Below are 24,673 nucleotides of genomic sequence, written 5' to 3'. Positions count from 1 at the left end.
CACCATGGCCAATTTCAAGCTACCAACATGACTTCACTGATTAGAGTTGGGAAGAGATGGACACAATAGGTTCTTATGAACCAGAAGAAACAGGCTCCAACATACCACAGTCTTAGCGTTCTGTGTGAAATGGAGGAAAATAAAAGTAAAACACTAAGCAGAAACAATTTTAAAAGCACACGTGCATATGGAAGGAAGTCAGAGTACAGGTGCTCTAGAAAAGGAAGGGGTGGTGGGTGGACCCTGCCCTTCTCTTCCTCCTCCAGGAGAACCAGAGAGACACCTTTTCTACCCCCGTAGACGACTAGCCTCGACTATCCCTGATGTGCTAGGATTCACAACAATGTTCTCACCTCTTTTGTTGATAGTGACACTTCATCACTCAGCAAACAAGCAGGAAGGCATCTGGAGAGGGACACAGGGACCTGATTGTTGTCCCACAAGACTTGAGGCACAGGCAGGCTTATGACTTGGAGGAAATTGTAGACCCATATTCCAAAGTCAAATAGAAATCAATGGCCAAGACCACAGTACCCTCTCTGTTCAAACTCCCAGAGCCTTGGACTGGCTCAACTTGCTCCACTGAGAAGTTCTAACCGTGGGCCGAATCGTGCAGGACGACAAGAGACATAGAATACTGCAGGAGTAATATTGTAGGGACCTTCGGGCCGTCTCTTTTCATACAGTGTCTATGGCACACTGGCGTTCACTGCAGGTGCCGCAGGCACCTCTGGGGAGAGGAAGGGTGCGATCAACACCCGCACTCCCTCTCCACCCACAGCAGGCCCCCTCCTTTCTGACTTGAGCGTAAGCCTTTCTTGTGACGATTTCACCGCAGCATCTGGTTCCACTGCTCCACAAACTAAAACAGTATGGAAGCCACTGAAGTGATAATCCAACTCATACGTTTCTGCATTTGTGGGATAGGATGTCCGGAGAGACAGCGGGATGTTCCCAAAGTCACACAGCTAGTAGGGCCAGAGCTCAAGCCTCTGTGTCCTGACTCCTGGCCCAACACTTCCCACCCACCTGCACTCTCAATCCAGAAGCCACTCTGGCCATCCCTGGGAAATCAGGCCCTTCTCTTCTGTTTCATTGGGAAGGAGGCCCATGAAGACCAGCAAAAAGAGAAGTGGGAGTAGGTACAGAATCAAAGCAACTCATGAGACTCTCCCCAGGAAAATGGCGACTTCCCTGCCTGACTCGTACAGACAATGGCCCTACCTCCCTGGCCGAGGTCCAAAGACAGGTGCTGCCGTGGGAGTCCTCCGAAATATCCTTCACTGAGCTTCTGGAGAAGATGAATACATGGTCCTCTTCCCTCGGCAGCACAGCGAAGCAGGCAAACCCAGGCTTTCCCAGAACCAGCACACACCACCCCTGTGACTCAGAGCATGATGACCAACCTCCCTGAGACTCAGTCTCCTCCTCTGAAGAAAAGGTTAATCGTGGGCTCAGAGGGCAGTTATGAGGGTCAAGTGATCTCAGAAACATAAAGCCTTCAGTACAGAGACTGACCCCACAGCAAATGCCCAAAAGATATCGATCCTTATGCTTTAACCCATAAAACATTCAGTATAAAAGATAGGACATACAGATAACTATAATACAAGTCAGAGCAACAGCCAACATTACTGAGCACCGACTGTGTGTGAGGCAGTTCACTAGACTCCTTTTGAGCACCTCCCTTAATCCTCACAACAATCCTATGAGACAGCCTATTTTACAGATGAGAAAGCTGAGGCTCAAATGACACACCTAACTCAAGCTCAATGCACTGAAGCAAGATTCCAACCCAAATACATCTGACCCCATAGTCCATGCTTTCCGGTGGTTTACAAGATGCCTCCCACCCACTGCCTGGTACCAAAAGCTGTGAAGTTTCAAAGGATGGAGCAATCACTTCAAGTTGTGGAAAAGCAGAGTTGAAGGCTTCTTGGAGGAGGTGACCTTGTAGGATGAATAGGAAGGGAAGACCTGCTGGACTGGACAAGCAGTGTCCACAAAGGCAGAAGACAGGCCAGAGCTGGGCCACCTGGAACGCTGTCTGGCAACAGACACACATGTGAGTCCTTGCACTTCCACACACAGCCTAATCCATAGCATTCCAGGTGGGGCAAAAGAACCACTGCCGGTATCTTGAGATGGGATACTTAGGTTCTACACATATGGGCCTTGGACTCAGACTACCTGGGTTCAAAGCTTAACTGTGCCACTTATCAGCTGTGTGTCCTTGAGCAAGTTACTCAACCATTCTGTGCCTCAGTTTATCCAACTGTAAAATGGGGTTGATCAAGAGTTTCGGGTGACTTGAAGATTAAATGAGGTGATGCACAGGAAGCATTTAGCACAGTGCCTACACATAATAAGCTCTCAATAAATATTAGCTATTATTGTGGCTCTTGTCAATATTATTCTAATTCTGAGAGACTATACTTATCAGCAGTCCTGAATCTTGGACTGTCGGATTAATTTATCCTAAAAATCAGACGCCTCGGGAACTTGGACACATAGAATTTCAACATCTCAGAATTGTTAAAAATTAGACTCCTAGAATCATAGAACCTTCAGACCTTAGAATAAAAATACAGTTCAAGCCAATAAAAGTTACAACATAAATTTTCCCCTGAATGCTGCCCTCCTCTTCCTCTCTCTTCGGGGGATTGGAACTATTATTTTGTCACCTGGATCTCTGACTTTTCTCCCCAGAAATATATGTATTATTACTTTTTTGTTTCAAGGAGAAGCAATGATGGTTTTTTTTCCCCTCCCCTCCTTTTTTTTGCTCTCTTGTACTGAGAATATGATGTGTTGGGTAAAATATCAAGTGCAATAAGTCAAAATTTCTGACAGAAATAATAGAGCCCACATCCATTTCCAGCCATTCTCCCAGTGATAACAATTAAGTTCCGGACAGTTTGAACTTTTTACAAAGAATTAATGATGCATGTGAACACGGGGTAAGAACAATTGCTAATAATTTATGAAGTCTTCACCAGCTCAAAGTAGTAAGTTTGGTAAAGTGAGTGGGGGAAGCTTTGAAAGGTAAACACTTTGAAAAGCCATTCTGAGGATCTGCCCTGTCAATTGAGAATTTACTACATTCCATTAAACAACCTAAAATAACTTCCATGATAATCACCCTTCAGATACAGGCGCTAGTGCCGACAAAGGTATTATTAAGTTAAATTACTCTAAAAGTGTTGGATTGACAGAAAGGTTCAGTCAATGGTTTGGAAAGCCGGGGTACCCTAAATGACACCGACAAACAGATACTGATGTTCTGGGGCTGGAGTCAGCTTTCCAAGACCTGGCGCTAACAGGATTTCAATTTGAGCTTTTAAATATTTCATGCTCCTCCTGCAGATCTCAGGAGGAGGGCTCTGGGATTCACAGAGGTTGGAAGCCAGGGCCCCTCCCTGCCTTGCCTTTCGGGGCCAGGATTTGAAAGGTAGCTGTGAGTGGAAATAAACAGAGACATGGTGAGGAGCGCTAGTCTCTTTGAGGGAAGAAGGGAGCAATGAAAAGGGAATTCACCAGCGGGGTGTGATTGGGGGAAAGAGTTAGGAGTCTCAATTTATAGATAAGGGAAATGAGACCCAGTTCCCTTATCTCTAAGGGAAACGATGTCCCTTATCTGAGGTCACCCAGCGAGTCCATGGCACTCACTAGAATGCCGAATACTTCATTCCACGATGGGGAGGCTTCCCTCTCCATTGATTCTGAGGCCTCCCCAGAGTCAAGCCCGGTTTGCACATTGCAGGACCCCATAAATATTTTTAAATAAACTCTATTAATACCTAACATACATGCAGAAAGATACAAGTTACGGTGTGCAACCAACGAATTTTTGCAAACCAAACATACGTGTGCAACCAGTACTGAGCTCAAGTCACACAACATTTCCAACCTCCCCAGCCCCATCCCCAACCCCCAGAAAATTGTCCTACCCCCAAGTCACTACGCCTACCCCAAAGAATAACCACCCTCCCAACTCCTGACACACAGACTAGTTTGTCCAGCTGTTGAACTTGTGGTAGATAGACTCACATGGCACGTGTTCTTTTGGGTCTGCCTTCTTTCACCCAAAATTATGTTTGTGAGATTCATCTATGTTTTTATATGTATCTGTGGTTTGTTCACTGTCACAGGTGCTTGGTTTTTTACTATGTGAATGTAACACAATTTATTTAGCCATGCTTCTGTTGTTAGCATTTGGGTTGTTTCTGCTTGGGACTAATGTAAATAGTGCTGCTATAAACTTTCTTTTACAAGTCTCTTGGTGTACATATGTATGTATTTCTGTTGGATTTATACCAAGAAGTGGAATTACTAGGTCATAGGATATGCATAAGCTTGGCCTTAGGAGATGCCAGCAAACAGCAAACGGATTTCCCAAATGGTTATCTCAATTTAGTCTCCCACAAGCAATGTAAAACAGTTCTAGTTACTCCATACTCTCACCAACACCCAGTATTCCCTAGTTTTTTAAATATTTTAATAATTATGTTGTGTATGCAGTAGTACCACATTATGATTTTAATCTGCATTATCCTATTGACCTCTCAAACAGAACACATGTGTATTGGTCATTTTGATATCCATTTTGGTGAAATGCCTATTCAAGTCTTTTGCCCATATCTCTATAGGATTATCTGCCTTTCTGTTGACTGTGGGAGTCCTTTATTTGGTCTAGATATGAGTTCTTTGTCAAGTACATGAATTTCAAATATCTCCTCCCACTAGATTTCTTACCTTTTCACGCTCTTAATGGTGTCTTTCAGTGAACAAACATTCTCAACTTTAATCTTAAGTTTAATGTGATTTATCTATTTTTAGCCCCCACAAATATCTGTTCCATGAAGAAATGCTGCTAGGAATAGAACCAACGTGTCTTGGAAGCCTGCGTATTCTTATTTCTCATGCCTAAAATGAGGAAATCCAATAGTGGGTGGTATTTTAAAAGAACTACCTACGTAATGTATGATGTTCTCTGCATATAGCTAACTGCTGTCCCCATACAAGTATTCATTCAGAGACTTCCCTGGTGGTCCAATGGTTAAGACTCTGTGCTCCCAATGCAGGGGGCCTGGGTTAGATCCCTGGTCAGGGAACTAGATCCCACATGCCACAACTAAAGATCCCGCATGCTGCAACTAAAGATCCCACATGCCGCAACTAAAGATCCTGCATACGGCAACGAAGATTCCACGGGCCACAACTAAGACCCAGCACAACCAAATAAATAAATAAATATTTTTTAAAAAAAGTATTCACTCAGACTTCCTGGTGGTGCAGTGGTTAAGAATTCGCCTGTCAATGCAGGGGACACAGGTTCGAGCCCTGGTCTGGGAAGATCCCACATGTCACGGAGCAACTAAGCCCATGCACCACAACTACTGAGCTTGCGCTCTAGAGCCCGCGAGCCACAACTACTGAGCCCACGTGCCACAACTACTGAAGCCCACACCCCTAGAGCCCGTGCTCCACAATAAGAGAAGCCACCACAATGAGAAGCCCGCTCACCTCAAAGAAGAGTAGACCCTGCTGGCCGCAACTAGAGAAAGCCCTCACGCAGCAACAAAGACCCAACACAACCATAAATTAATTCATTCATTAATTTTTAAAAAAACAGTATTCAGTCAGTTAATACATATTTTTATTGAAGTATAGTTGATTTACAATGTTGTGTTAGTTTCAGGTGTAGAGGACCGTGATTCAGTTATATATATCCTTTTCAGATTCTTTCCCCTTACAGGTTATTACAAAATATTGAGTATAGGTCCCTGTGCTATACAGTAGGTCCCTGTTAGTTAGCTATTTTATATATAGTCGTGTGGATATGTTAATCCCAACCTCCTAATTTATCCCTCTCCCTCTTCCCCTCAGTTAACACATATTTTTAAAAATCAACTCTGCACCAGACTCTGTCCTCAGCACTGGAGATATGACAACAGAAAACCAAGCCCCTGTTCTAAGAAGCTTAAGTTTTAGTAAGAGACAGAGACCATACATAAGTTAGCTGTAAGTGAGAGGTCCAGAGATGTATTGATAAGTGGTAAAAGGAAAATCAAATGGATGATAGGGGTGGAGTGATTGATGAGGGGTCAGAGAGACCTCTCCAGGGGGATGGTTGAACTTGGAACTTAATGATGAGAAGTAACTGGACTTACAAAGTCCAGGGTGATGGTTGAACTTGGAGCTTAATGATGAGAAGTAACTGGACTTGCAAAGTCCTACGGGGAGAGGGCTCCAGACTGAGGAAGTGTGAAAGCCTTAGTGTTTGGGGGCCACAAAAGAAGGAAATGTGGCTCATGTACTTTCGGTGGGGAGAGGTGGGGAAGGAGACCCAGCTGAGCTGTGAAGGGCCATGGCCATGAGTTAGAACTGTAGGGGGGAATTATATCTGATTTTCCATGTCAGTGATGGCCCTTGCTGCTGGGTGGAGGATAGATCATAGGGTGAAAAAGGATACTGAGGGACCCCTTAGGAAGCTGTGGCAACAGTTGAGAGGAGGTGAAGGTGACTCTGATGACAGTTTCAGAGCAGGGTTGCAAGCACAGACCAGAGTGATTCTTGAGGCCTGGAAAGGAACTGTGAGACAGTAAGGTATCCATCTGCCTGCAGCTGTGCAAATCCCAGTCAAGCCTCCTCAAGACAGCAAAGATGGCAGTGTTTCCTACTGTTGTAAAAGCCTTTCATAGAAGATCATTCCCACCTTCCTAAAACCACAGTATCTTGGAAATGGAGGGATTCCAGGGGTCTCCTAGTCCAATTCCTCACACTGCCCTTCCTCTGACTTCTTTCTGGTTGCCCTCAAAACATCTCCAATGAGGAACTAGCCAGGTTACACTTGCATATCCCAATAATGGGGAGCTCGCTACCTCTTAGAGCTCTGTACAATCATCCTTTGACTGAGTTAAACCTGTTTCCTTAATATTTCCATCCCAATTTTACCCTCCAAGAAAAAAAGAAAGAAAGAACTTGTGTAGACCATTCATGTTATTGAGGATAGCCTTTCATAAACTGAGGGCATATCTTCTGGGATGGAACAGAAAATCCCTCCACAGCTCTGCCCTCAATTCCTCACCTGTGTGAGTAGCCCACACAATGTCAGACATCAAGTCATGCAACATATCACAGAATGGGTGGGATGTACTGTTAGCATGTCAGTGAAGTCAGCTGTGTATAGTGCCTGGCAAAGAGTAGCCTCCCTCTGCTTTTGTGGTCATTGTTATTATTATTTTCATTGTTATTGTTATTAGGAATAGTAGTGTTGTATTTTTTAATAGTGTTGTATTATTAAAGCTTCTTTTGTTTGAACATCTGCCCTGTGTGCCCATCTGAATTTCTTCAGGTATCAGACAACAGATGACATTTATTCTCATACTTTTATCACTTTGTACCTGCTGTTCCTTCTCCTTCCAACACCCTTCCCTCCTTCATTCTCTTGAACAGTATTAACCATTCAGGACTTGGCCCAGGCACCACCTTCTCCATGCAGTCCTCTTTATCTCTCTCTGCCCCTTCTCTTTTACACACGCACACACACACACACAAATGCACACACACGGCACAGTGAGGCCCTTCCTCTTCTGTACATTTCACCATCAAAGCATTTCATGAAGTGGACTTACAGTTTTTTGCCCCTTGGGCAGCAGTTCCTAGGTCAAAGATGCACCTTCCAATCTATGGTGGCTTCATGTGAAGGGAATACCACCGTGGCTATGACAGGTTGGGTGCTCACTACGTACCAGCCCCGTTCTATCCATTTTCCCTTGTCTCATGGCATTTCAGTCTCACAAATATCCTAGAATGCAGGTACTACCATCATCCCATTTAACAGACAAGAAAACTGAGGCTCTGAGAGGTCAAGTGACTTTTCACCTGGTTATCCTTTGGTCTTGGTGCCCATGTCACTCCCTCAGGAAAGCCCTTCCTGACCAACCCCCCACGGAAGCCAGTCCCTGCTACAGGGAGACCTGTGACTCCCTGACATAGCCCTCAGCCCAGCTTGTAAATGTGCCTTTCTTTGTGCCATTATTTGATGATGTCTGTCTTCCTCACTAGACTCCCAGCTCCAAGGAGTCAGGAACTGGGTCTGCCTGTTTCTTCTTGGTATTTCCAGAGCATAATACACAGTACGTGCCCAAAAATAATTGTGGAAGAAGAAGAGAGAAAGACAGGGAGGAAGGGCACACCAAAAGAATTAAGAAGGTGACAACGGATCCTCCTGGGGCTCCTTTTCCAGTTGCGTAATTCTAGAATTGCGTGGGAGAAGAGGACTTCAGGGTCTGCCATCTTCCGCCTGAAGAAGCGAGGCCCTCTGCAGTCTTCCCCACCTGCCATGAGCCTTTCTCTGTACGTTCTTTGGCCTGCAGACCAGAGGCCCCTGAGCTACAGGGGTCTGCTCTCTGCCACCTGTGTGCCTTCCCTTCAACCTTAACCAAGCTAAACTGTCTCGGCCCCTTGCCTCCCTGCAGGGAGCTGGAGAAGCAATTAATCCTGAAGAGCCCCCCACTGCTCTTGGGATCCAGAGATTCCTGGGAGCCTGGCAGCTGTGTGCACTCACATCTGGGAGCTGTGGAGGAACCGCCCAGCCTGCTCTGAGCACAGGTTGACCTGTCAGGGTGCTCAGGAGGGGATGCCCCCTGTGGTCAGGAGCAGAGACAGTTCTGGGAGAAGGCACGAAGGCACCTGTCTTCCTCCTCCCACGACTGTCTAGTGCAGGTCACTTAACCTCTCTGAATCTGGGAAGAGTAACTCCTTTTCAAAACTGTTGAGGACATTAATGGAGATAATTCCCATAAAGGGCTAATCACCATGCCTAGTGCAGAGCAACACTCAGTAAATGAGAGCTATTATCATTTTACGTATTATTATCTATAGCTCTTAGGGCTGTGTTAGGACTAAATGAGATAATGTAACTAAAGCTTCTAGACAGAGCCCAGCACAGAGTAGTTGCTCAATAATCATTAATTCCCATCCCAAATCTGGAGTGCCACCAGTTAAATGGAACTGGAGTCTCCACCCATCGTATGGTATACATTTAACCTTCTAAATGTTCCTAATATTTAGATGGATGGGTGGATGGATGGGTGGATGGATGGGTGGATGGATGGATGGATGGATGGATGGATGGATGGATGGATGGATGAATGGGTGAATAGGTAAATCTCAAGTAACATGATGCACATTTTCAAGGTGACATGGTGTACTTTCAAGTTATTTTTCAGAACAACACAAAGCTCTCACAAATGCCAAAATTTAAGCATTTTTTTCCCTAAACCTGCTGATTATCTCATTCTTTTTCTTCCCCTGGTATTATACTTTCCTCCAAACATGTACGTAGTCCTTCTCTGAGCTAATTCAGCACTGCTTACAGGCAAGGAACACTATTATTATTGCCATTTGACACATGAGGAAACATAAGCACAGATAGGTAAGGAAGAAAAGCCCTGCAGTTAGCAAGTGGTAGAATCAAAGTTCCAACCCAAATCTGTTTGACTGCAAAACCTCCACCTCCTCTTTCACAAAGCCTCCATCTTAAAAGAGGAAAATGAGACCTAGCAAGGGCAGGTGGCTAGTCCAAGGTCACACACATAGTTGAGGTCCAGAGCCCAGGTTAGAATGCCCTCTCTTGGCTCCTTCCACCAGCCAGATTCCAGAGCAATCTTTTCAAAGATTCTCCAGGCTTGGGGGAGCCCTGGGCGCACTTTGTGGCCATCAGCAACATAAAACGGGTGAAAATATTTTAGTTAGATTTTCTCCTCTTGATGGGTGAGAATTTTCCAGGTCTGGGCACCTTTGAAATCTCCCAACGTCAGCCATCATCAGCTGTAACTGGCACCTCTGCTAATAAATTGAGAATGTCACATCTCCCAAACTGCATTATTACCGTTTATAATTCTGATTGTTCATTTGCATACGAAAATTAGTCTTGTGACATGCGTGAATTTTATTTTATTCTTGAACTAATTATAAACAAGAATGCCACATTATTTACATAACTGATTATTGTTCCTTATGTTCCCCTGTTTTTAAATTGGGGGCCCATTCTCCATTGGTTAACTACGCAGATGAAAAATCCAAGAACATTTCTAAAGTTTAGGAACTTGTTCTATTTGCATCAAATACAAATTCCTTTGTATGAAAGATAATACGCTTTCCATTTTAATAGGCCTAAATTAGGTTGATCTTAATTTATAGTTAATTTGAATGAATAATTCCTGTCTACCTGAGTCTGTTTTTTCAGCAGCTCGTTGTAAATGTTTATTAACCCATAAATCTGCTGCCTTCCTTTAGGAGGTGATTTTAAGGTCCCCCCGTAAAACTAGAGGGAATGTGGTACAGAGAAAAAAAAAAGCACAAGAGCAGTTACGAAACCCTTGTACAAGTCCCTATGCTGTAAGTCACATACTGTGTGCCTTTGGGCAAATACCTAACCCTCTCTGAGCCTCAGGTTTCTCAGTCATTAAATGAGTGGATACTAAGATTTTGACCCCCTCTAACCTTACGGGGTTGTGGGGAGGTAGAGAAGTCTAGGTATCTTCTTCATCTTACCTTTGATTATACCTGCTCCCAAATCTATTGATCAGCATCTTAAATCTATCTCCCCTCATGAGGAGTTGACCCATTTTGTTGGCCACTATAAATAAGGGGGAAAAGATTCTACCCAGAAGAGGACTGGAAGGGCTACCATGCTAATGGTGGTATTCCAGGCATAGTGAACCTTTGGGAAGACAAGGGTTGTGCAGATCGCATGGCTGGGACTCCTAGGCATCAATCACACCATGAAGATATGAACCACGCTGCTGTGTGTACAGGGGAAAGAACTCTGGAGTCTGAAAGGCTGTGTCTGGCACTCTATACGCAAGTGAGGTCTGTTCCTTGCCCTTGAGGGTCTGAGAGTCTCAAGGGGGCAGAGTCTCAAGGGGGCAGATACAACTTGGGTTGTTGCCTATCACACCCACAAGACAGGACTTCTAAAGAAATGAATAACAGAGACATGAACTCGAAATAGGCCACATGTGCGATTAAAATAAATCAGGTTTGGTTGGGGGCAAAAGTGGAAGTTAAATCCTTGTTCTCCTGGCCTGGGAGGGGCTCTGCATTCACACAATGACCCTTCTGCTAAATTGATACATTAATTTGTTCAAACAATCATTTCTGTAATTAAACAGAGAGTGCTGAGGAGAACCTACAACAAAGGTGTCTTATTTAACTCTGAGTGGGAATCCAGTGACCTCTCCCCCAGTCTGTTCAGCAGTGGAAATAGGACCATTAATTGGGTGTTTTAGGTACAGACACCGTTGTCCAAGCAGTCATGGAGCTAAGTGGCCCCAAAGTTGCCAATGAACTCTAGTCTATGGCTTAAAGATGCAGCCTTTGTTTTTCCAAGTCTCGGTATCTATTTATTATGCAAGAGGTCTGGGATTGGAGGGGACCATAATTAGAATGAGCAGCAACTCTCACTTAGTGAAGACAGCCTTTTTAGGGTGCTCCTGAGAGATGGGGGCCCTCCGAGCTTCTCACAAATCAAAAAAAAAAAAAAGTCCATCAATAAGGCACTCATCACTTTATAAGGAAATGGAACCAAAACCCAATGAAATACCCACGTGAGGAGCTGAGCTCATCAGACTCAGAACTCGGGCATTAATTGGCTGCTGCCCTCTTTCCACTAGAGCTCAGCTGGAGGTGGGGGGGGGGGGGGTGTTGCATCTCTGTCCAAGGTCCTTAAGTGAGATCTCTGCTCTCTCGATCACCCTGCAGTTTCTTTGGCCACTTGAACAGTAGTAAGAAAGAAAGGAGGGAGGGCAGGGAGGGAGAGAGAGGAAGAAAGAGACAGAGAGAGACAGTACTGGAGAAAAACGACTGTTTTGACATGGTTTTCAAGTAACTGCCGTTACCAAGAAAGAAAACTGTTTTCCTTTGGAAAGTCAAGAGAGCACTTGCTTCCTCTTCACCTCCCCCAACACTGTGTTCGTGAGTACAAGGCTGTCAGCCTGTGGTTTTGTTATGTTCAAATTCCCATGTTGAGACTTGGCCCTGCACGGGCCTTGGGTTGAAGAGAATGTCCAGGATCCCAGCTTTAGTGACTAAGGAGGGCTGCTTCTAGTCTCGTCAATAGGGTTTGGACTATGACCAACTACCATACTGCTATCACCTGCTAGAAAGGGTACAAGCGCAAATCAGACTGCTGAGTTCTAATCTTGGTTCTGCATGCACACGCTGTGTTACCAGGGACAAGCATCCTTCCCCCTCTGGCTCTCAGGTATTACAACTTCAAAGTCAGGGAGTCAAGCCAAATGGATTTGAGGTCATCCATCCCTCTGCTGACATTCTGAAATTCCTCATGCCAATTTTTTTCCAGGAGTGAAAGAAATGACCACATTTCTCACTTAAAATGGCCAAAAAAGCATTTCTCCTCTATTAGGCAACTACTGGGCCAAGCAGCAGAAATGGAAGAAGGTAAGTTCCTCAGCATAAGAAATACATCTTTGCCTCCCATAAGGCAAAATGCAGACCATCCAGAGCTTTCTGTGTTCACTATTTTACTCACTTCTCACAGCACCCCTAAGAGGTGAACACTGTTGTAACCCCCAATTTACAGATAAGAAAACTAAAGCCCAAGAGATGAAGTGACTTGTTCAAGGTCACCTAGAGGAGCTGGCACTCTAAACCCTAGCTGTCTCAGTCCGAATTATTTTCACTATACTGGGCTTCTACACGAGGGTCATTGTGAACATACAACCTACCCTGATGAGCCCCACTGACCTCAGGGACAGAACGTCCAGGCTCCCTCAGCCCCTCTGAACTGGCTCTGTCCTGACTTCCTGGGTAACACGTTCTCACTAAGGCCTCTGCCAACTAGTTTTTCTTCTTGGATACAGGTTAGGCCAAGCTGCAGTCCCAAGCACAGGGACCGAATGAAGGCTGGCTTTTAATTAGGAGGCCCATGATTGTTTGCTGTGACTTCGATAATAAGCATTGTTGAGACCTGGGGAAATCATTAAACAAGCAGAGAGGTAACAAGCCTTGCTCAGGATTCATGCTTGAGGACCTACAGAGGGAGAAGAAGGGAGGAGGTCCCTTCTCAGGGAGTGTAGTGCTGCTTCCAGGCCCAGGGCTAAGATAAACAGGACCAGACTCTGGTTTAGGAGGGAAGCACTGGTCTGTTTCCACCCCTCCCACCCAGTGCTCCCTGCAAGAAGGAAAGCTACTCTGTCTTCTGTCCATGTCTGCCCAGCCAGGGAAAGGTTTCTTAGAACATTAAGTGTCAGAGCTGAAAGGGACTTGAAGACCCCAGGTGAAGGCCACTCACTATCCTCCAAGCATGTGCCAGCTCCAAACATGACAAAGAATTTTCCTTGACTGAGACAAGATCTGTGTCCCTGTATTCTCTCTTTAGACATCCACTGAGCACATATTCACTCAAGTTTAGATTCTGTGTCAGAGACTGGACTAGATTCTGGGGACATCATGGTGAACAGGAAGAGTCTTGTCTTCAGTGGGGGCAGTGACATGGCTCACATTCCCCAAGCCTACTCCTTGCCCGATTTAACACATACAGTTTTTTTAAAACACAGTTCTGGTCACTCACCAATTTGTCATCTCAGAGTTACAAATCTGATACATATGTCTGTCCCCTGGGAAAGACAATCATGTCCCACCCACCTCACGCACACCCCAGACCCAAACTCAAACGCATGCAATTCAACCATTCAAAAGACAGTTACTGAGGTCCTACCAGGTGCCAAGGGGCCAACTGTGAATAAAAAAAACATGAGTTTTGCTTCCCTGGAGTTTCCGGTCTGCTTTGAATGAGAGGCATTCATCAAACAAGCATAGAATAAATATATTCATACCATTGGTGCCATGTGTGATGGTGGAAATGAACAGGTACAGTAAGGGAGGCGCATATGCAGGGGTGGGGACCGACCCAGCTAGGAGGCGCTGGAGGCGGGGTGGGGGAGTTTCTAGAAGGTGAGCTTTAGACCAAGGCCTGAAAGATGAGAGGCTGCAGTCACATGACGCTCAGACAGAAGGATGAGCAGAGGGAGGCCCCAAGGTGACCACAGGGATGGTCCATCTGAAGACATGAAAAGAGGCCTTGAGATTGGAGTAAGGTTGTTAAGGGTGGAATATCCCAGGATGGGGTCGGCAAAGGAGCCACAGTCATGTGGGTCCTTGTCTCCCAAGCAAAGCCCTTTGGGATTTCCTCTAAGTGCAATGGGAAGCCACTGAAAGTCAGAAGCAGTAAAGGGTGTGAGCTAATTCACATTTTAGGCCATAGCGGGGAAGAGGCAAGTGCGGAAGAAGAAAGAGGCAGGAAGAGGGGGCTATGCAGGGGGCCGCGTCCCCAAATGTTCACACACCCTCCCCCCTCACCCTTTTCACACTCACAGAGCTTCAAGAGGAAGTGTGCAGAGAGACAGCTGGTCTGTGTGCAGGCCGGAACATGGGGGGCCTAGAAGGTGTTGGGAGACCTTACTTCTTTTTTTAAAATTTATTTTATTGAAGTATAGTTGATTTACAATGTTGTGTTAATTTCTGCTATACAGCAAAGTGATTCAGTTTTATATATATATATATATATATATACACACACACACATATATATACATATATATATATATATATATATATACACCCACACACATTCTTTTTCATATTCTTTTCCATTACGGTTTATCACAGGGTATTGAATATAGTTCTCTGTGCTATACAGTGGGACCTTGTTGTTTATCTATCCTATATATACTAGTTTGCATCTGCTAATCCCAAACTCCCAATCCAACCCTCCCCCACCCCACCCCCACCCCCACCCCCTTGGCAACCACAAGTCTGTTCTCTATGTCTGTGAGGCTGTTTCTGTTTCATAGATAAGTTCATTTGTGTCATATTTTAGATTCCATATATAAGTGATATCATATGGTATTTGTCTTTCTCTTTGTGACTTACTTCGCTTAATATGATCATCTCTAGGTCCATCCATGTTGCTGCAAATGGCCTTATTTCATTCTTTTTATGGCTGAATAGTATTCCACTGTATATATATATACCATATCTTCTTTATCCATTCATCTGTTGTTGGCCATTTAGGTTGTTTCCATGTCTTGGCTATTGTAAACAGTGCTGCATAGGGGTGCATATAATCTTTTTGAATTATAGTTTTGTCTGGATATATGCCCAGGAGTGGGATTGCTGGATCATATGGCAACTCTATTTTTAGTTTTTTGAGGACACTCCATACTGTTCTTCAGAGTGGCTGCACCAATTTACCTTCCCACCAACAGTGTAGGAGGGTTCCCTTTTGGGAGACCTTGTTTCTAATCTTTCTGTTTGGTCCCTGGACCTCAGGCCCCTCATCTTGAAGAGTAAGAATAACACATGTATGGGACCTTAGAAAGCCCCTTGAAACAGGATTCTGTGTGTGAGGCTTCTATTCCCTATAGAATTGAACATTGTAAAAGGTAATGAGCTGCCCATCACTAGAGGTATTCAAGCAGAAGCTGAGCAACTACATGGGTGGGAAACTTAAATAGAAAGAATAAAGCTAAACAATTATTTATCTCCTACTGCCAGTTATCAGGACAAATGTTTGTATACCTCCCTTATGCTTTTAACAAAAATGTGAGGTCAGAATTATTAGCCCCCTTTTACAGATGAGAGAACTGAGGCCTATACAAACAAAGTGACTTGCCTAAGGTCACTCAGCGAGCAACGAGGAAAGCTAACATGTTTCAGATGCTAATTGTTTCCCAGGTGTTATACCATTTAATCTCCCAACAATACTACGAAGACAACAGTACTTCGTCCCTGTTTTACAAATGAGAAAACTGAGGCCAAGAGAAGTTAGATGAGTCACCCAGTCACCCAGTAAGGAAGTAAGGATGTCCACATTCTATCTCCAGAGCCCTGATTTCTGACTCTCAACACCAAATTCTCTCCTAAAACTTCAACTCTCACTTTCAAAGTCAATTCTGGCTGACTCCAGAGTTCACCCTCTATGTCCTGCCCATGTAGCACCTCCTTGGCCCCCTGGGGATCTGTGAATTCCCTTCTGTATTATTTTCCTAGGCTGCTGCAACAAAGTACCACAAATTGGGCAGCTTAGAACAACAGAAATTTATTGTCTCACAGTTCTGAGGCCAGAAGTCCAAAATCAAGACGTTAGCAGGACCAGGCTCTCTCTTCCCCTAGGGAAGGGTCCCTTCCAGGCTCCTCTCCCAGCTTCTGGCAGTTCCTTGGCTTGTGGCAGCATAACTCCAGTCTTCACATGGAGTTCTCCCTATGTGTGTGTCTCCAAAGCTCTCCCTTTTATACGGACATCAGACATATTGGACTAGGAGTCCACCCTACTCCAGTGTGACCTCAACTTGACTACTCACATCTACAACGACCCTATTTCTAAATAATGTCACAGTCTAAGGTACTGGGGGTTAAGTCTTCCACATAGGGATTTGGGATGGGGACACACAATTCAATCTGTAACTCCTTCCAAACCCATGTGTCTTTGCCTATGGGGAACAGGTGAGTAATGAGGCTCTGATGGACCCTGGACCGCTACAGACATCATGTTCCCTCCCTCCATTCTGCACCACTCGCCAGCCTCACCCCTCTGTCCCAGATGCCCAAGGCTCTGCTTTGGGTCCTGGTGTCATCCTGTATTAGTGACACAGAGGAGCAGCCAGGAACCAGGGAGGAAACTCTCATCCCTTCCAGGGGAGGCGGGTGAATATTTCATATGGTGCAAGGGAGTGGAATTCCATACAGCCACTTCCTGCAAATGCAACATGACACCTCGTAATGGGGCAATATCAGTACAAATCCGGCCTCGTGGCAGCCCAGAGCCTCCTAGTAATTCCTCACATATTGTGCTCATGTTACTGTAAATACAATCGCCAAACTCAGGCTTCCACTGCAGCCAACTGATCAGAAAGGATCACCCCCATTTCTGCAGCTGAGAAGACTGAGGCCCGCAGAAGGTAACTGACCCTTGATCACACAGCAGATGAATCATCCCCAGCTGGACAAGAGCCAAAGAAGCAGAGAAGGAATGAGGAGGGTTGGTTCCCTGATGCCACATCTGGAAAGAGGTGGGAGCCGGACAGAGGGCCTCAATGGGCCAAGGCCTGGGGGATGGGATGAGGGAGGGGTAAGGAACAGATGTGGTTGGACAGAAAAAGAGCTAAGTGCCAGGGTACAAGCGAGAAAGAAATGGAGCCCAAGGAAGTTATTGGAGTTGGGTGGACTTGGGCAAGAGGTGAGTGGGCTGCTAGGGCAGGGAGAAATCCAAAGTCAGGCATCCAGGCGTACGGCCTTGGGTCTTGACAGAGAGAGAGCCCAAGCCAAAGGGAGAGTGCTTTCATGCTTCCTCCTGACTGGCCCACCGGGAGGAGGCCCAGCCAACGCCTGGGAGTGTAAAGAGCATCCAATCCCTAGGATGAAAACTGAGCTTCAGGACAATCTCCTGTTTTGGCAGAAAATCTGCAGCACTTAAGAAGGAACCAAGACTGGAGCCTAGAGGTGGGAAGTGGGAGGGAGTGTTGGTTATTTTCCTTTCGGCCTCTATCCCAAGCCCATTCTCCTTCCTTCCCTGCTCTGCTCTGAGTCCCAGGAGGCTGACCCATGGGGACCACATTACCTCATCTTCTAACTTGGGGTGAGATAATGAAGCCAATGGTGGGAGGTGGGAGGAAAGCAGCCAGTGCCTGATACCAAAAAGCCAATGGAGATCTCACTACAAAGAGGAGAGGGACTTCTTGAGGATGAAGGTATCACAGAGGGAAGAGAGGTTGAAAGATAAATGCCTGCGTGCTTTATTCAGGCACCTGGATTCAGCCATGCCTGAAGGCCTCCTTCAAAAGTTTTCAATTTGATGATCCAACAAATTTTCTTTTTCCCTTAAGTTAGCCCCTGCATCCAAAAGAGTCCTGACGGGCTCGGGTGATCTTGTGGTATTACAAAATGAGCAATTCACTTGTGATTGGACTGTCCAGGATTTTAATCACAGCTCTGCATGACCTTGGGCAAGACACATCAATCTCTGAGTGTATCCTTTCACACCTGCAATCTCCCGGGCAGAAGAATTAAATAAAATAATACCCATAAAAGCAGCTAGGTTATACTAGATGTGCCAAATAAATGAGTTTACTGCAAATTCTCTCCCCTTTCTGGGTCCCAGGATCCTAATAAAGAAAATGTGGACCCCAGCGCTGATGAGTTTGTATGTTTCATAAGACCCCATACGCTGTCTTATACTGCCATGCTCTCCCCGCCCCTTGGATTGTTAGTAAAAAGCTACCATTTTGTGTGATTTTTGTGCAAGTGGCATGACATCCCTGGGTATCAGTTTCCTCAAATATATTGCCTACCAAATGTTGTGAAACTGAGGTAACACATGTAAAGTCTTAGAACAGGGTCTGGAACATAATACATGCTCAATGAATGCTGGCTATTTTGTTGGTGGAGGCGGTGGTTTTAAGAATAATAAGTATTGTTATTATCTCTGAGCACCTGCTCTGGTTTTGTTTATACACCGTTATACACCGTCTCATTTAGACCTTGCCAACACAGCCCTGCGAGGTCGGTGATGATGTCCCAACCACACAGATGGGATACAGCTCAGAGAAGTTGAGTTACTTACCTGACTGCTGGAGCTGGGATGTGCTTAAGAACTACCTGGCATCACCTTCCTGGAGTGGAGTCCCCACCCACATTCAGCCAGCCACTATCTCTGAACTTAGAAAGGCATCTTTTTGGCACCCAGCAGGTGCAAGCCCTCCAGAGAAGTTTCCCAAGTTTGCTTCTCCAGCCATCTCCCTTTGCAAACACACTTTCTGTTCATGTGAATGAAACCCGCTAACTGGTATGGTGTCTGCTCTAATTATAGGCTGCCCAGCCTGTGCCAAGAGGAAGCTGGTTCGTGTACACTTGAGTAGATTTCAAATCGGATTTTGTGAGTCCCCAGCATGAGGGAAGGAGGCCAAGTTCTCCTCCGGAAAAAAATAATGGGAAATGCTGGCGCATGTGAGTGTTCCCAGCTCCCCTCCTGCTGGAGCAGGTGATGTCTTCTGCTCCCCAGATTACAGAGCCCTCTTTCCAGTTTCTTTGCCTCTGTCTCTAGCCTTTTCCAGGAGCTGGAAAGCTGGGGGAAGGAATGGGGGAAGCGATCTGAGGTGCTGAAATGGAGGAGGGATAGCAAAGTGGAAACAATACTTTGGAATCAGAGGAAACTATTCAATAAACTCTGAATGCAGCTCTGACTCATTTCAGCTTTCGCTGCCCTTCTGAGTCTCAAGCTCCTCATCTATCAAACAGGGGTGCCAATACTTTCCCCACGATGATCCAAGGATGTGTGTTGCAGTGTTTATTCGACATTTATCCAGTAGTTACAGTGTGGCCTATTTTGTGCTGCATTGTACCAGTTACAGCTATGAATAAGATGCAGCCCTGGGATCTTTAGAACTCCAGGTCAAGCTAGAAGCAAGCCACTTGATGCTTATCGCACATTGTGATGAGAGAAGGACAGGGCTCTACAGGAAGGAGGGGCACGTGATCAAGAACTGTTGCATCCCAGAAGACTTCCTGGAGGAGGCGTGTCTAGGCTGCAACCTCAGGGATGACTCAGATTAAAGGAGGACAGGGCAAAGAGTGCCCTCCTTCACGTGGGAAGAGTCTATGTGAGGGCCAAGATAGAACAGAAAACAACACATTTCAGAAACATCATTTAGAATGGCCAAAATAAGGGGTGGGGGTTGGGCAGGAATGGCCAAAATGGCCAAAATAAAGAAAGGTTTTTTAAAAATCATGGAATTCAACAGAGCCAATCAAAATAACATTGACAAAGAACACTTTTTTTTTCCTCCAGTCTATCGCTGGCACTAATTTGTAAGCTTTTCAAGGGCAAAACTGTTTTAATCATATTTGTAAGTCCTGTAATGCTTTCTTTACATTTTTTATTTTTTAGTATAATTTTATTTTTTATTGAAATATAGTTGCTGTATAGTATTATGTTACAGATGTACAATATAGTGAGTCATGATTTTAAAGGTTATACTCCATTTACAATTATTATAAAATATTGGCTATATTTCCCATGGTGTACAGTATATCCCTGTAGATTATTTTATACCGAATAGTTTGTACCTCTTACTCCCCCACGCCTATATTACCCCTCTTCTCCCCACTGGTAACCGCCAGTTTGTTCTCTATGACTCCGCTTCTTTTTTGTTATAGTCACTAATTTGTTGTATTTTTTTAGATTCCACATGTATGTGATATCATATATTTGTCTTTCTCTGCCTGACTTACTTCATTCAGTATGATAATCTCTAGGTCCATCCATGTTGCTGCAAATGGCAATATTTCATTCTTTTATATGGCTAAGCAGTAGTCCACTGTATATATACACCACATCCTCTATCCATGCATCTGTTGATGAATCCTTAGGTTGCTTCATACCTCGGCACTTGCAAACAATGCTGCTATGAACATAGGGGTGCATGTATCTTTTCGTATTAGTGGGGGTTTTTTCAGATATATACCCTTTTTTCAGATATATGCTGCATTTCTCCTTAACAAATGTTCTAAAGAGGGGCAGATGGGCCTTGATGAAAACACAGGAAAAAAAACATGAAGTTTCTGCAGCATTATTGGCACCATCATTAGTCTGGCGAGAGCAACTGCACTTATCATCGGTTTTGGAATTTCAGAAACATCCTCATAGACACACCCAGAATGTCTGACCAAATGTCTGGACACTCTGTGATCCCATCAAGTTAACACATAAAATTAACCATCAAAGCGTTGTAAGAGAGATCAGCCATAGTGGCCGGGTAGAAATATCTTGCGCTCACCTCCTCTCAGGAGCACACCAAAATCACAACTATCTGCAGAACAACCATGGATGAGAAAGACCAGAACCTACCAGAAAAGATCTTCCACCACTAAAGAAGAAACCACAGTGAGCCGGGCAGGAGGTAGACTCTTGATACAGCCAAATCCCATACCCACAGGTGGGCGACCCACACACCGGAGAATAATTACTCCGCAGAGGTTCTCCCACAGGGGTGAGACCTCTGAGCCTCACGTCGAGCTCCCCAGCCCACGGTCCTACACAGGGAAGACGAGCCCCCAGAGCATTTGGCTTTGAAGGCGGGCGGGCCTTCATTTCAGGAGTCCCAGGGGGCCGGGGGAAAGAGAGGCTTCACTCCTAAAGGGCTTAAAGGGCCCACACAAAATCTCACGCACTCCAAGACACGGGGCAGAAGCGGTCATTTGATAGGAGCCTGGGCCAGACCTACCTGCTGGTCTTGGAAGGTCCCCGGGTGAGGCGAGGAGACTAGGGCTCATCCTGGCAGCAGCCATATTTGGGAGCTCCTTCCACTGAGGGAGACTGATGCCGGCCTCCAGCTCCTTAGCGACAAGACCTGGACTCGCCCGACAGCCTGCTAGGGCCAGTGCTGGGACGCCTCAGGCCAAGCAATTAACTGGTGTGGGACACAGCCCCACCCACCAGCATCAGGCTGACCTAAAAACACAGGCCTCTGGATGCAGCCCTGCCCGCCAGAGGGCCCAGAACTCAGCTCCGCCCACAGTCCCAGAATCCCCTGCGCCCGGCTCCGCCCCCGGGAGCCTCCGGACCAGCCCCACCCACCTGGGACGGACATAAGATGCAAGAAAACCGTAACCCCCCAGCCTGCGGACCCAGCCAGCTGACAGCAAGCCAGACCCTGCCCTGGGACCAGCTGGGCCCCAGCCCTGCCCACTAGCAGGCCAACACAAGCTTCAGGACACCCCTGACCCTGTACCCAACTGTGTCAGGAACTGCCCCCCATCACCTGTGAGCTGACACCAGTTCTGGGACCCCTGGGCCCTGCAGCCAGACTCCGGGACCCAGCTCTGCCTGCCAGTCTCTAGCACTAACCCCAGGACCTGGCTTCACCCACCAGTGGGGGGCAACAGCCTTAGAGTCTTCTGGACCCTGACTCCACCCACCTGAGAGCCAGTACTAGCCCCGGGGTCCCCTAGGGTTCTGTAGTCAGCCACCTCGAGACCCAGCCTTGCCAACCAGCGGCTGGCAGCCTCCACACAAGGCAGGGCCTGGCAACCAACTGGACCAGGGGCCAACCAAGCCTACAAGACCACCCACATAGCCCGCCACAACAGAAGGACCCATGCACCCCTCATAGGGAGAAACCCTAGAGCATATAGCTCGGGTAATGAGGGGAGTGTGCTGCTGGGACCCATAGGATGTCCCCAAGGTGGATGGTTTGTCCTATTCAGACCACCTCTCCCTGCCTTCCATTCTTGGCCCCGCAGTACTCGCAATTCACCTGTCCTTCAGTTCTTCAGGGCTTCCATAACCTGCTCACCAGAAAACCACTGAACAGCTGTACCTGAATGTGCCAGACTACACGGTAGGCATTTTGCATTCATAACACCTGTTTAAGCCTCACAGGAATCCTTCACATGAGAACAAGAGGCCAAGAAAGGGCTCTGTGGACTGTAACAGGATAAGGATGGCTTAATTATAACTGAATTGAGCATTTATTATAGTCAGACACTGTGATGAGTGCTTTACATACATTATTTCATTTAACCTAAATATTAACTACGTGGTATTATTGTCACCCCCATTTTACAGGTAAAAAAAACTGAGGTCCAGAGAGGTGAAATCATATGCCTAATGGGTATAATAGTGGGGACTCATGGCTACTCTAGGCATAAATGCAATTAAAAACAAAAATCTTTAAGCCCATGAAAGGAACTTATAGGCTCATGTAGCAGAAAAATCTAAGGTAACAGCATCAGGCATGGCTGGATCTAGGCACTCGGGTATCTGTCTTTCTCCATCTCTTGGTGTGCTTTCTTTTGTGATAGTTTTACTCCCAGGGGAATTCTCCCTCGTGGAGGTAAGATGGCCAAAAGCAGCTCTAGGTATACCCCAAACCAACTCAGCACCCACCATCGAAATGCAAGTATCATTGGACCAACCTGGAGGGTTGTGTGGCCATCTAACCTGCTCTCTGTGGTCAGAAGGATTGGAAGGCACTGTTGTCTGAACCAGGGTTGCATGCCCACTTCTGAGTCTGGGAGGGGTTTAGGGTGTAGGAAAGGTACATTCTCACAAAGGAAGACCAAGAATCTGTTCTCAAACCCCACAGAGCAGAATGAGGCAGCCGAGCAGCAATAGCCCACCACTCGGGGATGTGACCCAGAGCCTCCTCACTCAAAGCCTGTGTGTTAACCAGTTTGCTCCAGCCCCTCTGCTTCGATTGCCTCTTTCTAATTCCCTGGCCCTGGGCTGACCCCTCTTGGAGTTCCGTCCCTCAGCGCTCGGCGCTGAGCACTGGTACTTAACAGTCATGCCAAGCGGGTGATGGATGGCGGCTGCCGTGAGGGCTCTTCAAAGGGGATGGGCAGCTGCTGGCTTGGAAATAAGCCTTCTGTAGGGACAAAACACAAATGCAAACTCACACCATGGGGCCACATCGGCCTTTTATGGATTCTCCCCTTTGGGCCCCCTGCCTGTTTCCAATTTGCACCCCAGGCCTGTGGGCAAAGTGAAACATCCCAGAGGCTGCTCTGAGAGGCAGAAAATCTTAGCAGAAATGGAATCATGCAACTATCCTGCTAGCCAAATGATTGTCCGTCCCTTTCTATTCTCAGAAGGTTAGCCCTGGAAGATACCCCAGGTGGTTTTCCATCCCACCTTCCCATCAAGCACATGTGGCCCAGAGAGGGTGAGGTCTTATCCAAAGGTTGCACAGCCAGGGAGTGGTGGCAGAGCTAGGACACATGGACGGAAAGAGAATGATATTAACTGCGCATCTACTATGTGCCAAGCCCATGCTGGGCGCTTCAGCCAAGTTTTAGCTGCTCGCTCAAACCACAGGGCAAAGCTTTAGGGACAAACCCTCAACGTGTAAGGCAGGAAAGAGCCTGAGTCCCACACCAAGGCCCAGCTTTGCAGTGCATCCTTGTTCGAATCACTTCTTCTTGTCTGGGACTCAGTTTCTCGATTTAGAAAACAGAATTGACGACCCCAAGGGTGATTCCATCTCAACATTCCAGACTGTGTGATAAAGGCCATCCTGGGGGTAAGGGGGACTCTCTGGGCACCTTTTTAGCCATGAGAGGGAGAGCTATGTCCACAAATTCTTATGTGAGTAGCTGTGACATTGAAGCAGGACAGCCTTGACTAAGAGGATAAAGTCCTAACTAGGAGCCACCCCAATCGCCCTCACCTCCAGGCCTGTGCCCATGCTGTCCCCTCCCTGGCTAACTCCCACTCATGCTTCCGTTCCTGCTAGGACATCACCCACTCTTTCCTTGCCCCACCCCCTAAGTTAATTTCGGAGCCTCCTGAATGCATCCTAGGCCCCTCTACTCCCCATCAGAGCACTTTTCACTGGGCTGCAATCTGCCATCCACTTGTCTATCTCCCCCAGTAAATCAAAATCATCAAGGACAGGACTGACTCTGGTCAAAACTCTATCCCCGACACCCAGGACAGACCTGGCACACAAGAAGCACAGGTGAAGAGTGAACCCCAACTAAATTCGCGATAATGGGGATCCCAAGAGTCCTGGGAAGATTATGCCCCAGAAGACCCCTCAGAAGCGATTTTTTTCCTCCCCTATTTACTGGGACTTCTGTCTCC

General features: G+C 46.3%; 1 long non-coding RNA gene across 1 annotated transcript in view; it reads right to left on the bottom strand.

The window, feature by feature from the left end:
• LOC132503039 (uncharacterized) overlaps window positions 1–21,574 on the bottom strand; it is a 211,667-nt gene extending 190,093 nt beyond the window's left edge. The window contains exon 1 of the long non-coding RNA XR_009534549.1: window positions 21,312–21,574. This is a non-coding gene — a long non-coding RNA (uncharacterized LOC132503039). The remainder of the gene's footprint in view (window positions 1–21,311) is intronic.
• Between the last annotated feature and the right edge of the window lie 3,099 nt (window positions 21,575–24,673).

This window comes from Mesoplodon densirostris, chromosome 15, assembly GCF_025265405.1.
Source record: "Mesoplodon densirostris isolate mMesDen1 chromosome 15, mMesDen1 primary haplotype, whole genome shotgun sequence".
In the NCBI taxonomy this organism is placed as follows: Eukaryota; Metazoa; Chordata; class Mammalia; order Artiodactyla; family Ziphiidae; genus Mesoplodon; species Mesoplodon densirostris.
This window is presented reverse-complemented; position numbering and strand designations above follow the sequence as displayed.